At 41.4% G+C, this 14,151-nt stretch overlaps 1 protein-coding gene across 1 annotated transcript in view; it reads left to right on the forward strand.

Annotated features, from left to right (window-relative positions):
• Positions 1–14,151, forward strand: part of LOC126474576 (protein embryonic gonad-like) — a 170,923-nt gene that overhangs the window by 54,228 nt on the left and 102,544 nt on the right. The window lies entirely within an intron of this gene.

A 14,151-nucleotide genomic window follows, 5' to 3' on the forward strand; every position in this document is an offset into this window, starting at 1 on the left:
CGACCATAACCACCCCTACATACACTTTATTTTTTTCCCGGCGCGATATCTACCAGCAGGACAATGCAACTTGTCACTCGGCTCGCAGTACACAGGCGTGGTTCGAAGAGCACCAGGATGAGTTGAACGTACTCCACTCGCCACCAAAATCACCGCGCTAAAGCCCAATCAAGAATCTGTGGGGTCACCTCGATCGGGCTGTTCGTGCCGTGGATCCTCAACCGAGAAACTTAGAGCAGCTGGCCGCGACACTGGATTCGACATGTCTTCGCATCCCGGTCGGTATCTTTCAGAACCACATCGACTATGTTTCTTCACGTCTCGCAGTGGTCCGTGCTGTAAAAGGCTGTTAGTCAGGCTTTTGACAGGTGATCACATTAATGCGACTGAACTGTGTAGAACATGTGTTGTGCTTCACAGGTGGCAGATTACACCCTGGTCCCTGATGTTTTCCATAAATAAATACAATGAGACCTCTTGTAGGTTTCAGTTCCTCAACTGTTATTGCTCTGTGCCCTTCTTTAGGTTGACATGGTTTGCTAGAAATTTGTCAGTTTATGAAGCTAGCGTGTTTTATCTACATAGTTCGCAGGTCAGTGTTTCTGTCACCTCTGTTCTCTAGAAGCGTATTCAATTCAGTACTTCTTTGTGCAGTGACCACCACAGTATTGTCTTTATTTCTCTACCGCCGACGACGACACAAGGAGATGAATGCGTTTTAGTTTATGGGTCACAATAATTGGTAAAGTTGAAAGTTCGTGGCAGAGTAAAACGGTTTGCCGGACCGAGACTCGAACTCACTCCGCTGCAGAGTGAAAATTTCATATTGGTAAAGTTATTCATTAATATTTGTTCTTCGTAAGAAGAAACAAAGCATATAAAATCACTGCATTACTCTCTAAAGTGGAAGCCTGAACCGTCCACTTCTGCAGAGCTTATGGAAGTGCATAAATGGCTTGTGGACTGGAGAAAAATTTCATAGTGAATAGTGTTTTGTAATGATTTTCACAAAGTCGACAAACTGCAACTCTCCCCAACAACCATTGCCCTAATAGAACACTGGGCGCCTTCTTAGCCTTAGCCTTCGCTACCTTGAGTTAAGACCTCAGAAAGCAACATCTAAAATTTTGGCTTCCAATTACACTCGGGCCAGCAATAAAGATTAATGTAAAATTTTCTCATTCAACTGAATATACTTTAATCACATGCTACAGTGTTTTCTTTTGTGGTAAATTCTTGGGGTGTTCCCAATTATGTTCTTTTTGTCCAACAATGTATCAAAGAGTCATCTTTCTATGTCGATCCCAAGTTAGTATATCAGCAACACCTTGTTCAGTCTCAAAGTTATACGTACCATCATGGCGAGTGGAAGGTACCAGCGACCCATTCGGAAAAAAAATTCTCATCTCAAAAGCTTCGGCTTACGATCAGCCCAAATCTTTTGCGTTTCTCGCTGCTGTGAATGCTACAAGAAGCAACGGCCTGAAGAAGGAAAGTCTAGTCGTTACACCAGAAGACAGAACGACCAAGGTTATTTCATATTAAAGAAGGTATTTCGTTTAATGCGTTTCGTTGATAGTTTACTTCCTCATTCTATTATTTTTAGGTCCACGCAACGTGACTGTTTCAGAACAGTCTTACTACATAGCCAGTACTTCAGATATACATTTCCGAATATGTGTGCGTTTGTGTGTGTGTGTGTGTATGTGTGTGTGTGTGTGTGTGTGTGTGTTTTACAGAGAGAGGTAAACAGAGAGACAGAGAGTCTCCTGTACGAACTGAACTTTAGCCTGTTTGTTTGGCTTCCACCTTGCGACAGACGGAGCGACGCGACGTTTCGCGGTAGGAGCTCTAAGCCGTACTACTGGCGGAGTGTGTCATAACTGTCGACAAAGATGTCGTCCCGGAAAAGGGCAGTGGGAAAGCCAGGTCCCGGACCACTGGAATGTCGCACGCCTACAGTTCACCTCCGCTCGCACGTGGTTAATGGACCAAAAGCTAAACAGTTGCCGTTTGCGTCATGTAGCTTCAGTTTTACAACAGGCACGACTAGAGGGAACGTGACGTGCTGAACCTCTGTCGTGTGTGCTATTTACACCTTCAGCGACGCTGGGGAATCATTTAGACGCGTACGTGTGTTTCAGTAAACCTCTGCGCGTTCTTGAACATGGAACTCAAAAATGTTCAAATGTGTGTAAAATCTTATGGGACTTACCTGCTAAGGTCATCAGTCCCTAAGCTTACACACTACTTAACCTAAATTATCCTAAGGACAAACACACACACCCATGCCCGATGGAGGACTCGAACCTCCGCCGGGACCAGCCGCACAGTCCACGACTGTAGCGCCTTAGACCGCTTGGCTAATCCCGCGCGGCATAATGTGGAACTGTTTAAACATGTGTCTCTACTGAGAATGTTACTGAAGATATCTGCATGTGAAATAAACGATGGAAAATACAAAAATTACTTCAACTGTAAAGTTTAGTTCATTCATAGCTCACACAATTTGATGGATGTACCGGTTTTGACTGGTTAATCATCTATATTACAAACCACTAACCCGGCACTCCGTCCACTTTGAAGGTTGTCAATCAAAGGGACAAGAGGAAGTTAATTTTTAAAATTTCACATGGTTGTTGATCGACCATAAGAATATAAAATGCTATTATAATCTACTAATTTTAAGAGTTACTATCTTATGTTTAAGGTTTAAAACAAAAAGTCAAGCATTAAGTAGAAATTGTGTTTACGTGTTGAGACAGCATTACACACGGGGCGGAGAATACCAGACTATATACATCCAGTATTTGAGAAAGAGAGCAGTTAGAGACCTCCAAAAAACTTAACACGTATTTTGAAACACTCACGAAGCCTTGTCTCACTGACCCCCCACAAAATGATGAAAGGAAGAAAAAGTTTATAGCTTAGTACATTTTCGCTGTTCATGCAGTAAAACTGCAACACCAACATGACTTTTAATTTATTACTTCTTTACTACTTACTAACTCTATACGCAACAAAGTTTAGACATTAACCACATATACCATTGAATGTACCTGCATTAATATATCACTGTGCGATACATAGATCGGGAGATTTGATATTTCATTCAGAGAAATTTAAAGAATCTCTTAAAGAATCAGGGATGGGGTTTACTGGTTATCAAGGGTCAATAAACATTTCTGGGCCAAAGCAACATTTCTGGGCCAAAGCAACATTTCGTCGAGGCTCCTACTAGGCTCACCAACCAGTCTAAATTGGTATGGACAGAACTACTTACGTCAGCATTGACCCAAATAAGCTTTATAATGTAATAGTTTTGTTTCTAGTGACGTCTCTGAAAGGAGCCTCAAGATAATATTAAGTCCTAACATGCTCTGAAGAAGTCACCGTCCCAAAATATAGGGTGTCTAGGTTAAACATATAATAATATAAAATATGATAGCCTGAGAAGTTCAAATGGCTCTGAGCACTATGGGACTTAACTTCTGAGGTCATCAGTCCCCTAGAACTTAAAGATACTTAAAACTAACTAACTTAAGGACATCATACACATCCATGCCCATGGCAGGATTCGAACCTGCGACCGTAGCGGTCGCGCGGTTCCAAACTGTAGCGCGTAGAACCACTCGGCCACACCGGCCGGCGCCTGAGAAGTAATTGAGATATTTATTGACGGTATGTCTCTGTGAGTATAGTATCTTAAAATGTATGTTTACACGCCTAATACACCTCTATATGTGCGCCATTAGTGGCGCGCCAAACATCTAATCCGTATTCCCCTTCTCTCCAAGTACAGGCGTAGCACTTACTCCACATACGGCAATTGTGCGTGTTTATCGTTACGGGAGTGTGGAATGTAGCCTCGGCAGAAAAACTGACGGAATGCAGAAATGGCTGGTTTTCATCTATTTTTACCAGAGCAGTCTCCGCGAATACCCTCCCTCGTGGTCTGTCGACAGTCTTGATTTTGTGACGATAACTGTAACTGCCTCCTTTTTTGTCGGATTGAATTACGAGGGCTCCGCTGGAAGGACGTACGGATTAAGTCAACAGTAACCTCTGGAACTGCGTGCTTAGTGTGGTGGCCCGACATCGAAAGCAAACTCTCAGTATACCCAAGCCGCTTGCCCCAATTCTTGATTGTTACGAAAGTGGGAACACAGTCAGTTGGTCGCAGTCTATACTCGCGCCGAAAACGAACTTGTATTACTATAACAAATTTCAGTGCCGCGAGAGAAAGCACACAGAACACCATCTGCTATGGAATCCACACGACTACTGGCGCCTATTTACGTGGACAAAGCAGTTAAGCGCATGCGCACACGGCACCATCTGCCACAAGCAAAAATAGAAAGCATTTTGAGTTACCACACTTTTAGAACCAAACCGCCAATATATATCTTAATTACCTCTCAAGTTATACATTTTATATTATTATAAGTTTAAGCAGGACACCCTGTACTTGTGTGATGACTAGTAAGTCCAAACAGGTATAGCCACTAAACAGACAATGCGAACATGAACTGAAATAAACTTTACAGTTGAAAGTAATGGACTCAGTTGTGCTGTCTGACAATGTGACAAACACGTACAAAATAGTGTCAAAGATAAAATACGCTGCAGCTGTAAAAACTAAAGGTTCAAATAAAACAATTTATCTGTAACAGTCCCTTTTTATTTTCTCCCAAAAATTGTAGATATATTTGGTGTTTTTATAATAGTGGTTGGTTTTATGTGTGAACGATTAAGTCAAAAATGTTCATTTGTGACGAACTGTAGTGTTCTGTACACTAGAACAGATTCAACATGAAACCAAAATAAATAACTAGCTGCATCGAGCTAGTACACATGTAACAAGATATCACTGTTTCCCACCTGAAGATGTGAGTTTCCAAAACGCGTCTTGGGAGAAAATGAAAAGTAACTAACGCAGATAAATTATTTTATTTGAAATTTAATTGTCAAAACAGTCTCAGTTTCGTTAAAAAGCAGTCAGACATGGATGACAGAAGGCTGTAAAAATTACTAATTGCTAAAAGGGAAAGCACTACTTTGTTTCAGTACATATGTCCTATCTTCAGGAGCACATCGAAATGTGAGTCCACAAAGGATGCATAAAGAAGGTTAAAAATAGATTAAAACAGTGAATTCCTGGACTCACAGTTTAATTTATACTTGAAGATGGCACTTATGTTCTGAAACCGGACAGTGCTTTCCTTTTTAGAAATAAATAATTTTTACAATTGAATTTGCTGATTCTGAGAATACAGACGGAGCCATGTGTCCTACTTGACGAAAACATTCAAAAGCCACGCTCGATGAATATTTCTTCATCTAAAACAACCGGTTTTGACAGACTTTGCTGTCGTCTTCAGGCCTTAAAAAATCGTTTTCTTACGAAAAGTGTTAATTTTAAGTTGGATCCCACGCCAAACTGTAGTGTGGATAAAAACAGTGTATTATAAAAGGTTTTTCATAACTAAAATACTCAAAAACACAAAGCACCTTGTGCAAGTGGTCACGTCCATGTATATAAGCTCACATATGATTATTATCTCACAAAAACACAGTAACAGTACACAGTAGCACATCTGTTTACACGAGGTGGAGCTACTCTAAACACTGAAAATCCACAGTAAACGCCGTTTAAGGGGGATTAGTGACGTAACAATCATCTGTGAGCGATATATAGATGGGCATGACCATTTGCAAGGTGCCTTGTGTTTTTAAATACTTTAGTTATGACAAACCTTCTATAATGATCTGTTTTTATCCACAAGACAGTTTGGGATGTGGTTCAACTTATTTCATAACAAAAAGATTTTTTGAGACCTGAAGATAATAGCAAAGTCTATCGAAACCGCTTGTTTTAGGTAAAGAAATATTTATGCGAGCTTGGCGTTTGAATGTTTTTAGTAAATTTTGCAACTATAGCGGGTTCTATCATTGACAAAAAATAACTGTTATGGATGCCCCGTCAATAGAAACGTGACGCAAAATAGCGTATCCATGTGCTTAAAGAATGTTCAATAGGGGAAACCGAGGTCCGTGACCGCCACCACGGACCATACGATCCGGGAGCGTGCGAAGCAAGTCGAGTCCAACGCGCATGCGCGGGACTGAATGGCACACTTGCAGTGCGCTACGCGCGGCTAACCCAGATGCGGCCGGCCCGTCCCGCGCGCCAGCGCAAACAAAAAGCTCGCGTGTTAACAGCACACGCTCGTTTAGCACCTCCGGAATTAGGTCTCTGCCCCCCCCCCCTCCCCAACGCCCGCTCTAACACCCCGGGACAACAACGGGAAGCGCAGAGTCACTCCGCTCTCGACATTAGAAATTCAGACGAGTTCATAACAAGCGAAACTGGGTTTATAAAACGCGCCAGCAGCTGGAGGGGTCTACCGCCATGGAGCGTCGGGGAGCAAGGGGAAGGGGGAGAGGGCGACCGGCTGACTTGTACAGTTTGCGCCGCGGAGCGTGTGTTTATGCAAGGAGCAAGACCACAGCGCGAGGCACACAAAGGCGCGGACCCGGCGAGCGTAAGTGGCTGGGGCGGCCTGCGCCTTGTGTCGCTAAACCATTTATCACGGCTGAAAATTTCCCTTATCAGCAGAGTGGAAACCGGGCAACAACAGCGGCCGTGTTGGAGAGGCCTGCGCTCGGAGGGAGAGGGAGAGAGGAAAAAAGAGGAGGAGGGCGTCCCTGCTGCCTGGGAAGAGGAGGGCGCACACCCGCCCTCCGCCGACCTGCTCAATGGGCTTACGGACAGATCATTTAACAGCTTTGTGGAGTCGCGACGACTGGCCCCGGCCGTTGGCGTCGCTCAAACTCTGCGGAAAAACGCCGTCTCCTGGCCGGCCACGGTGTCGCGCTAATTAAACAAGCGGCGGCTAACCGACGAGATCGCCGCGGGGAGACACGGACGTCCCCGTAAGCCCTTTGCACGCTCGGCTCGGCTACAGCATTCGTTTCCGCTCGACTACACATTCCCTGCGCTACTGGAGTCCGGCACTGAAGCCGCAGCGCGTCAGCTTCGAGCCGCGAGAGGCGATTTAATAACTGCTCAGATATGCAGGGTGGGATGCGTCGCCGGCCGTGGTGGCCGAGCGCTTCTAGGCGCTTCGGTCTGGAACCGCGCGACCGCTACGTTCGCAGGTTCGAATCCTGCCTCGGGCATGTGATGTCCTTAGGTTAGTTACGTTTAAATAGTTCTAAGCTCTAGGGGTCTGATGACCTCTGATGTTAAGTCCCATAGTGCTCAGAGCCATTTGAACCATTTTTTTAGGATGCGTCAGGGACGAAGGGTATTAGACTGTATGTCTCCAGTTGCATGACTTGGGTCGTCAGAGTCTGTTCTCCTCGATCAGCTTCAAATATATGAGATTTTTACAAATTTTGTTCCGAAAAAGTAGTGAAACAATCAACGTAAATCTTTTTGCACATTATTCATCGATCCATGAACAACGTTTTCACATTTTTAAAAAAGAAATTCAGTCATCATTAAACTCCTCTCGGAGCATTTATAATTGCTCTGTCTGAAATGAGGTGTGTCTATAGCGGAAATCTTGCTTGCTGCAAATCTTATCTGAAATCAAACAGCAAACATTTTCTTAATATTCATGATATTGTGAACAGAGTAATAGCACAGCTTTTTTTGAAACTTGCAAAATAATAAAATGGTGGATGTTTGAAATAAAGATGTAGTTTTGTCCTGTGTTTTTGGTCCCATTTTTTGCAGTGACTAACGAATATATTAAAATTGAAAAAAAACAGCATATTACACCTTACGAACAGGCCTGAGGAGTAATTCATCCAAATTTCGGCAAGGTACCTTCATTGGCGTGCCCGCAATCCATTTCGCCAACTTAAAATACATTGTATCTCAGACTGACGCAATGGACTGTCGGGCACATTGATGAATGTGTCTCCCTGAAATCTGGATGAATTACTCGTCGTCCATATCTGCAAAGAATAATAGATTGTTTTTTTATTTTAATTTATTCATTAGTTATTGAAAAATACGTGACTAAAAACACACGACAAAACTACATCTTCGTATCAAACGCCAGCCATTTCATCATTTTGTCACATTTCAAAAAAAAAAACTGTCGTATTACTCCATGATCAGTATCCTACAGATTAAGAAATTTGATTTTTTTAAAAAAATTTTAGAGAAGTTTTGCAGACTATACAAGTCGCGTCACGCACAAACTTCACTTTGAATGAAAGCAGCTTTAATTCCTCGGATTGGGGAGAGGAGAGGGGGGGGGGGGCAAGGGCTTAATGTTGACCGCATTTCATTAAAAAATCAGAAAATGTTGTCCAAGAATCAATAAATAATATGCAAAAAGATTTACGTCGATTAATTCACTATTTTTTTCGAAAAACAAAGTGAAACTGACTTATGTATTAGTCTCAAAAGGGAGAACTGATCCTCAAGCTCCGCAGCAAACTTGGCTGTGCTCTTTCCGTGACCACGCAAGGCGGAAGAGATCGCCGTAGTGCGGCATCACACCGGAGATGTCGGATAAGAACTTCTGAAGGCGCACACATTCTGAGAAAACGAGTTCCTTCTGTTCGAAAACACAGAATGATCAGCGTAATGACTGACAGTATTGACGAGCGTATTTTGAATTTGTGACCGTATCACAAAACACTTTCCAGATTTACCGTAGTTTGTTGCAGTTTGGCAGCATAAACAATATGAATGTCTTCCTGCTTCCTTGAAATTCTTCAGCCTTCTTGTCACGACGTGGTTAGTTAAACACCACCTTTACTGAGTTTCCTTGAATAGTCAAAACTAAGGTAAATACTGCGTTATCACCAACTCCTTCAATTTATCAAAGTCGAAAAAACACGCATGTTGGCCATCTGTTTTACAAATTATTAACAATTGTGAACTTCGACCAGAAATAATGAAACGACTGATAAGTAAATGCGCCTTTTTTTACATATAATGTTACACCAAGTATGGGAGAGTGTTGTCCCTTGGACTACTTCACAGACCTTCGCCTCCAGAGATCCATGTAACAGAAATTTAACATATTTTCCGATTCCAGGTTGAAGTGATAGCATTCATTTTACGTGTGCTGTAGTCTTTTTCTGAAACCAAAAATAATTCCCGAAAGGTAAGGTTTTTGCAAATATGACCAACTGTCCCAAATTACTCCATATAACAAATGTTATATACAAATTTAAAAGTGTTGCAGTCGAGAAATCTTTCAGTACTCTACTTAATAGTCTGTTTTACGTTAGTAGTCAACCTCATACCAGTAATCATTAAGGAAATCAAATTAGGAAACATTATCGTTGAAAACCATTTACAAGTTAAAAACATTTTACAACAGAAACTGTCAGGAACCAACACAAATTTTCGTTATGAAGCCAGGGAAAATTTTTAGGTCCTTAAGGAAAAGCTATTCATTTGCAAATAACACGTGTTCCATGATAAAGAGAATATGAGTTGAAAGGTACAAGATGATGCTTAGCGTTCCACACTTATGTTACTTCTTTTAAAAATATTTCTACGCACCGTGAAACTCTGCAAGTGAAGAATTAAAAATATTCTAAAAATAGGTTTAAAATCTTATACAGCACTTAAACACGTAGAAATCTTAATTTTTACAAATGCTGCACAAATATCTCACAATAACAAAGACAGTAGAAAACACCGCAAATTGCTTATGTCGGTCTCCAGTGCGCGTTCGCTCAAGTGACTGCAAAATCGGGCACTAGACTGTAACACCGTCCAGGAAACATAGTATGTTGCTCTCCCCTACCCACAGTGAAATGAAAGAAATTTGTCAGAATATCTGGATTTCAGGATGAAAATCCCGGTTAACACTCAGCGAATTCATATTATACAGGTTTAAATTTTCTCGGAAAAATCTGTCTACATAAATTCTTAGTATGAAGTGTTAGGTAAGAACAGCATCGGAGTGGAATAATAAAGAAGACCATTTGCTTTTCATCAGATTTGCATTCAGATCATTACAATCGTTAGTGTGAGTATACTTGTCATAAATAGTTTTATTATACTTTTCAGAAGCGGCCTGCAAAGGCTGACTGTGACAGTTACTGCATAACCTGAGCTGTTTCACATCAGGGAGGCCCTCCTTTCTCTCCTTCATGAAGGTATTAGTGGCACACAAATTGTGAATGACGCAACTGGAATTCATAAAGTGCTGCCCATCGCTGTATTTTCGTTTTAACTTAAATGTTTCTTCACTTTTTCCCTACGTCCTCCACCCATCCGGACTGTCAGACATGTGGTGACTCGACGAGATAATAAAATAGCAAATAATTATCCTTTGTTGCGTTCCATGTTCTCATAACTTGAGTCAGCAAACTGTTGCTGCGACGATCTAGCAGTCTGTGACGTCAAACGAGGATTGCCTTGCGGTGTCTGTTGTTAAACGGAAATCCCGACGGCTCTCATCATTTCTGTTGCTCAATCGCCGCCACAGCCACCTACAGCATGAACGTCGTGAGAGGTTTTGAACTAGAGGTGTTAAGGCTAGAACTAACTTCCTTGTTTAGAATGAGACAGCGTACGCCTTACGAACTATATCGCCGAAGCAGTAGAAACGTGGGATGATACTGCAATTCTGTATGCAATTTCTCTAATCAAAGCTCCATTCTTGCAAGCAGTTGCGGAGGTCTATTCCTGTTCATTATTAAGAAGACATGCCCAGATAAGGACGAGGAAAGGTTTTAGAATGAATTTCTTGCATATTAAGTGAATGTTTTTGTTTAACAATGTCACTTTTCATTTATTTATCTTAGAGCATTATTAAGTATTGCGTACAAAACATGAACAATGATTTCGTTTCCAAGTAAGATAACCGAAGGATTGTGTCCTGGACAACGCGATCTGCAATGCTTATTGAAACGACTATCTGAGAACCCCAGCTATAAATCGAGAGGCGAACTGTGCGAACTACGCGGTAATAGCCTCCAGCAGCTATGAGACCCAATAAAATGTTTTCCTTATTTTGTAACAGACTGTCTAGACCATAAATGTTTGACCTGGTGATTAGTTTGTAAGGCTTGCAAGCTGTAATTACTACTGCAACGAAATAGTTTATTTCGAGCCACGGCTGCTGTAACACAGTGTTTCACGTATATAGTTGTGGGAACGTTCTGCTGTATTTATATTTGTAACATTGTACAAAGGACAAATATTGCTTTTGAAAATCAAATCTGAACTTCAAGGTCGCACAAATGTTACGTCCCTTATGTGAAGTTTATGGATTCGTTACAAGGCTGTGCATGTATCATAATTATTTGGGAAATCATCGAGAATTTATAGCTCATCTCCTTGAATGTATACAGAACGTCAGATTAATCGGAACCAAAGAACTGAGTGCGATGAAGGAGGCGGTAATAGTTTCGTTTTTGTGCCAACAGCTTACGGTGTCGCATCATGCTGACTTTAGTAGCTACAGTAAACGTTTGTGACAAGTTCAAGTTGGTGAATAACACAGGCAATGACATCCCTTTCCAAATAAGTGACACATTTTACAATATAAGAACCATTAGTTCAAAAAGTCTTTCCTTATCGTGTTTTAGGACAATTCAGAGACAGACTAGCGTAGTCAGTAATATATGTACAATCCTCTGGACTGGTTTTATTACTTTGCAGGGAAGAAATGCTATCTCCATTGTAGCAATCGATATTTATTTTACACCGTAAGTTCTTATAATTACTTCGTATGTTCTAAGCATCCGTATTCGTAACAACGAACGGTAAGAACTTCCCTGATAAAAGAAAAAACGTACTTGTTCTTGTGTTGTGTGTTAATAGTATTAATTGATGTTCGCTAATATTTCAGACAGCAGTGGACATTAGCCCAATCTCAATGGAATACTTCCAAGGTCAATGCCAAATTATGCTTATGTGACTAGAGATAAGATTACTTTCACCAATTTTCTTTGAACATACTGACAACTATGAGACTGGTTTCCAGCGCATCTGTGTACAGTTATGGCGATAGACAATGAAAATTACAAACCCATCTACAATGAGGTTTTTGCTATGAGGGTGGAGTCTGTTTTACACCGTTGCGGCAGTTTTATAAATTTTTCTCCTCAGCCGAATAGTGTAGTGTTGTAACTGTCACATAAACATTGCAAATATATGCTGTAAGTTTAGGTACGTTAACGGAAATGTGTTAAATACAATCACATCACTGTTGACTACAAGCTAAAGACTTCCGAAACTATATGGAGTATATGGAAACTATATGGAGTATTGACATTTTTGTTATAGATTTAGTGAAGTAATGGCGATATTGTTTCATGGTAATTTAAAATGGTTCAAACGGCTCTGAGCACTATGGGACTTAACTTCTGAGGTCATCAGTCCCCTAGAACTTAGAACTACTTAAACCTAACTAACCTAAGGACATCACCCACATCCATGCCCGAGGCAGGATTCGAACATGCGACCGTAGTGGTCGCGTGGTTCCAGACTGTATTGCCTAGAACCGCTCGGCCTCTCCGGCTGGCGGTAGTTTAAAATATAGTAAGTAATTTTTTTATGCTCTTAAGAGTAAATGGGACAGTCTTCAGCGTCTTGAAAATATAAACAACATAGCAAGAAAGAGTAATAAAAAAATAAGAAAATAGAAAATAATAGAGAATGTATAAGCAGTTATAAAGAAAGAACATAAGAAAATATTGTAACCAGAAACTGATCTAAGGAAAACTACGGATTGAGCGACAGTACTCTGGAGAAACATCTACATCTACATCTACATTGATACTCCGCAAGCCACCCAACGGTGTGTGGCGGAGGGCACTTTACGTGCCACTGTCATTACCTCCCTTTCCTGTTCCAGTCGCGTATGGTTCGCGGGAAGAACGACTGTCTGAAAGCCTCCGTGCGCGCTCTAATCTCTCTAATTTTACATTCGTGATCTCCTCGGGAGGTATAAGTAGGGGGAAGCAATATATTCGATACCTCATCCAGAAACGCACCCTCTCGAAACCTGGCGAGCAAGCTACACCGCGATGCAGAGCGCCTCTCTTGCAGAGTCTACCACTTGAGTTTATTAAACATCTCCGTAACGCTATCACGGTTACCAAATAACCCTGTGACGAAACGCGCCGCTCTTCTTTGGATCTTCTCTATCTCCTCCGTCAGACCGATCTGGTACGGATCCCACACTGATGAGCAATACTCAAGTATAGGTCGAACGAGTGTTTTGTAAGCCACCTCCTTTGTTGATGGACTACATTTTCTAAGCACTCTCCCAATGAATCTCAACCTGGTACCCGCCTTACCAACAATTAATTTTATATGATCATTCCACTTCAAATCGTTCCGCACGCATACTCCCAGATATTTTACAGAAGTAACTGCTACCAGTGTTTGTTCCGCTATCATATAATCATACAATAAAGGATCCTTCTTTCTATGTATTCGCAATACATTACATTTGTCTATGTTAAGGGTCAGTTGCCACTCCCTGCACCAAGTGCCTATCCGCTGCAGATCTTCCTGCATTTCGCTACAATTTTCTAATGCTGCAACTTCTCTGTATACTACAGCATCATCCGCGAAAAGCCGCATGGAACTTCCGACACTATCTACTAAGTAAGTAGACATCCGTCGTAAGCTATGATTTTTGATTGCTTCATCACTTACGTGGCCACGAAACGAGTCTTATACGTTCCAAGTGAACTTGTATTTTTGTAAAGATAATTATTACACCCTCGGAAGAGTACGCACTGATATTCTAGCTAGCATTATGTGTAGGATACTCTAGGTGCTCGGCTTTCGACCACAGTTACGTTGTGAGCAAGGTGTTAGATGCGGAAGACGGTACAATGAACTACGAGAGCGTGTTGAATAGTAATGCCTCCGAAAGTGTATGTGAAAACTCTTAAAGCTTTCTAAATAAAACAAACGTTATTAACCTTCTACGTCTTTATGCTTCATGTCTACATATTTATTTCTCAGCACAGTCAACCTGACAACCAACACATTTCTCCTAATGAAAGATCAATTTGTTGGCACTGTCACTGTAGAATGTTTGACTTTGTTGACGAAGCCACAGCCTCACTTCGACTTGCACCGCTTCATCACTGTGAAGTGAAGTCCTCGAAGATGTTCTTTAAGTTCTGGAAAGCGATGAAATT

Source organism: Schistocerca serialis, chromosome 4 (genome assembly GCF_023864345.2).
Source record: "Schistocerca serialis cubense isolate TAMUIC-IGC-003099 chromosome 4, iqSchSeri2.2, whole genome shotgun sequence".
NCBI lineage: Eukaryota > Metazoa > Arthropoda > Insecta > Orthoptera > Acrididae > Schistocerca > Schistocerca serialis.